Below are 4,376 nucleotides of genomic sequence, written 5' to 3' on the forward strand. Positions count from 1 at the left end.
CAGAACATACTGCAGAGGAATCACACAGAAAAAGCTGAGCATTAAAAAATGCCCAGTGAAGAAGACAGACTGGCGTTTAAACGCCAGCCAGGGTGCCTGGCTGGGCGTTTAACGCCCAAAAGGGTAGTAGTTTGGGCGTTAAACGCCAGAATGTGCTCCATTCTGGGCGTTTAACGCCAGGATGGCACAAGGGGGAAGATTTTGTTTTCAAAATCAATTTTTTTTCAAGTTTTCAAAGTTTTTCAAAATCAAATCTTTTTCAAATCATATCTTTTCAATCAAATGTTTTCAAAATCAATTTCTTTCCTTTTTCAAAGATACTTGCTAACAATTAATGATTTGATTGAACAATTCAAGTATGTTGCCTTTTCTGTTGAGAAAGGTTTAATGTTTGAATCATATCTTTTCTTGTTAGGCAAGTCATTAATTTTTAAAAATCAAATCTTTTAAAAATGTTTTTCAAATCATATCTTCTCAATCACATCTTTTTAAAAACCAATCATATCTTCTTAACCACATCTTTTTCAAAATAGTTTTCAATCAAATCTTTTTGATTTCTAATTTCAAAATCTTTTTCAAAAATTACTTGATCTCTTTCCCACTCTTGGTTTTCGAAAATTAACTAGTATTTTTCAAAATGTTTTTAAAATCTTTTACTTAATTTTCGAAAATTACTTCCCTTCTTCTCACATCCTTCTATTTATGGACTAACACTATCCCTTAATGCAAAATTCGAACTCCATCTTCTTTGATAAGTTCGAATTTTCTACCTCTGTCTTCCATTTTTCTTTTCCTCTGACACCTCAAGGAATCTCTATACTGTGACATAGAGGATTCCACATTCTCTTGTTCTTTTCTCTTTCATATGAGCAGGAGCAGAGACAAAGGCATTCTTGTTGAAGCTGACCCTGAACCTAAAAGGACCTTGAAGCGAAAACTAAGAGAAGCTAAGGCACAACTCTCTGTTGAGGACCTGACCGAATTCTTCAAAGAAGAAGAACCTATGGCAGCCGAAAACAACAACAATGCCAACAATGCAAGGAAGGTGCTGGGTGACTTTACTGCACCTACTCCCGACTTTTATGGGAGAAGCATCTCTATCCCTGCCATTAGAGAAAACAACTTTGAGCTTAAGCCTCAATTAGTTTCTCTAATGCAACAGAATTGCAAGTTCCATGGACATCCATTGGAAGATCCTCATTAGTTCTTAGCTGAATTCTTGCAAATCTGTGACACTGTCAAGACCAATGGGGTAGACCCTGAGGTCTACAGACTGATGCTATTCCCTTTTGCTGTAAGAAACAGAGCTAGAATATGGTTGGACTCTCAACCTAAAGAAAGCCTGGACTCTTGGGAAAAGCTAGTCAATGCCTTCTTGGCAAAGTTCTTTCCACCTCAAAAATGGAGTAAGCTTAGAGTGGAAGTCCAAACCTTCAGACAGAAGGATGGAGAATCCCTCTATGAAGCTTGGGAAAGGTACAAACAATTAATCAGAAAATGTCCATTTGACATGCTTTCTGAATGGAGCATCATAGGTATTTTCTATGATGGTCTCTCTGAACTATCCAAGATGTCTTTGGATAGCTCTGCTGGAGGATCTCTTCATCTGAAGAAGACGCCTACAGAAGCTCAAGAGCTCATTGAAATGGTTGCAAATAACCAATTCATGTACACTTCTGAAAGGAATCCTGTGAACAATGGGACAAGTCAGAAGAAAGGAGTTCTTGAGATTGATGCTCTGAATGCCATACTGGCTCAGAACAAGATATTGACTCAACAAGTCAATTTGATTTCTCAAAGTCTGTCTGGAATGCAAAATGCACCAAGCAGTACTAAGGATGCTTCATCTGAAGAAGAAGCTTATGATCCTGAGAACCCTTCAATGGAAGAGGTGAATTACCTAGGAGAACTCTATGGAAACACCTATAATTCTTCATGGAGAAATCACCCAAATTTCTCATGGAAGAATCAAGAGAGACCTCAACAAGGTTTCAACAACAATGGTGGAAGAAACGGGTTTAGCAATGGCAAGCCTTTTCCATCATCTTCTCAGCAACAGACAGAGAATGCTAAACAGAACCCCTCTGACTTAGCAACCATGGTCTCTGATCTAATCAAAACCACTCAAAGTTTCATGACTGAAACAAGGTCCTCCATTAGGAATTTGGAGGCACAAGTGGGACAGCTGAGCAAGAAAATTACTGAACTCCCTCCAAGTGCTCTTCCAAGCAATACAGAAGAAAATCCAAAAGGAGAGTGCAAGGCCATCAACATGGCCGAATTTGGAGAGGAAGGAGAGGAAGTGAACGCCACTGAGGAAGACCTCAGTGGGCGTGCACTAGCCTCCAATGAGTTCCCCAATGAGGAACCATGGGAATCTGAGGCTCAAAATGAGACCATAGAGATTCCATTGGACTTACTTCTGCCTTTCATGAACTCTGATGAGTATTCTTCCTCTGAAGAGGATGAGTATGTCACTGAAGAGCAAGTTGCTAAATACCTTGGAGCAATCATGAAGCTAAATGACAAGTTATTTGGAAATGAGACTTGGAAGGATGAACCTCCTTTGCTCACCAAAGAACTGGATGACTTGTCTAGGCAGAAATTGCCTCAAAAGAGACAAGATCCTGGGAAGTTTTCAATACCTTGTACCATAGGCACCATGACCTTCAAGAAGGCTCTGTGTGACTTAGGGTCAAGTGTAAACCTCATGCCTCTCTCTGTAATGGAGAAGCTAGGGATCTTTGAGGTACAAGCTGCAAGAATCTCACTAGAGATGGCAGACAACTCAAGAAAACAAGCTCATGGACTTGAAGAGAATGTTTTGGTAAAAATTGAAGACCATTACATCCCTACTGATTTCATAGTCCTAGAGACTGGGAAGTGCATGGATGAAAACATCATCCTTGGCAGACCCTTCCTAGCCACAGCAAAGGCTGTGATTGATGTTGATGGAGGTGAACTGATCATTCAAGTGAATGAAAAATCCCTTGTGTTTAAGGCTCAAGGATATCCCTCTGTCACCATGGAGAGGAAGCATGAAGAGCTTCTCTCAAATCAGAGACAAGCAGAGCCCCCACAGTCAAACTCTAAGTTTGGTGTTGGGAGGCCACAACCAAACTCTAAGTTTGGTGTTGAACCCCCACATTCAAACTCTAAGTTTGGTGTTGGGAGGTTCCCACATTGCTCTGATCATTTGTGAGGCTCCATGAGAGTCCTCTGTCAAGCTACTGAAATTAAGGAAGCGCTTGTTGGGAGGCAACCCAATGTTACATTTTATCTATTTTCTTTTGTTATTTTATGTTTTTTTTTGTAGGTTGATGATCATGAGAAGTCACAAAATCAATTGAAAAAGCAAAAACAGAATGAAAAACAGGAAGAAAAACAGTACACCCTGGAGGAAGAACTTACTGGCGTTTAAACGCCAGTAAGAGTAGCAGTTGGGCGTTTAACGCCCAGTCTGGCACCATTTTGGGCGTTTAACGCCAGAAAGGGGCACCAGACTGGCGTTAAACGCCAGGAAAAGGCAAGAACCTGGCGTTAAACGCCAGAAATGGGCACCAGCCCGGCGTTTAACGCCAGAATTGGCTCAAAACGTGATTTTGCATGCCATTTGGTGCAGGGATGACTTTTCCTTGACACCTAAGGATCTGTGGACCCCACAGGATCCCCATCAACCCCACCACCCTCTCTCTTCTTCACCCATTCACCAATCACCTCAACACCTCTCTCCCAAAAACCCCCCACCTATCAAATCCCACTATCATCTTCACTCCTTCATTTTCACACACCCTAAACACTACTTCTTCCCCTTTTGGCCGAACCACAAAGCCATCTCCCTCTCCTCCATTTCTTCTTCTTCTACTCTCTTCTTTCTTCTTTTGCTCGAGGACGAGCAAACCTTTTAAGTTTGGTGTGGTAAAAGCGTTGCTTTTCGTTTTTCCATAACCATTTATGGCATCCAAGGCCGGAGAAACCTCTAGAAAGAGGAAAGGGAAGGCAAAAGCCTCCTCCTCCGAGTCATGGGAGATGGAGAGATTCATCTCAAGGGTGCATCAAGACCACTTCTATGAAGTTGTGGCCATGAAGAAGGGTCAACTTTGATCAAAGGTTGGACCAAGTCCTCATAGACATTTATGAAGAGGGCGTTCAATGAAAGAGAGATTCAAGAGGGAAGCCGGTTCAACTGAGAAGGCATGACCTCAAGCCCATCACTAAGAAAAGGATGGAGCAAACAAGAGATCCCACTCATCATGAGATCCCTGAGATTCCTCAAGGGATGCACTTTCCTCCACAAAACTATTGGGAGCAACTGAACACCTCCCTAGGAGAATTGAGTTCCAACATGGGACAACTAAGGGTGGAGCACCAAGAAC

At 41.7% G+C, this 4,376-nt stretch overlaps 1 non-coding gene across 1 annotated transcript; it reads right to left on the reverse strand.

Moving 5' to 3' along the window:
* Positions 1-1,408: 1,408 nt before the first annotated feature.
* On the reverse strand, positions 1,409-1,516 carry LOC130952070 (small nucleolar RNA R71). Its single transcript, XR_009074250.1, has one exon. It is a non-coding gene; the product is annotated as a small nucleolar RNA R71 (small nucleolar RNA).
* Positions 1,517-4,376: the final 2,860 nt, after the last annotated feature.

Source organism: Arachis stenosperma, chromosome 9 (genome assembly GCF_014773155.1).
Source record: "Arachis stenosperma cultivar V10309 chromosome 9, arast.V10309.gnm1.PFL2, whole genome shotgun sequence".
NCBI classification, from domain to species: Eukaryota; Viridiplantae; Streptophyta; class Magnoliopsida; order Fabales; family Fabaceae; genus Arachis; species Arachis stenosperma.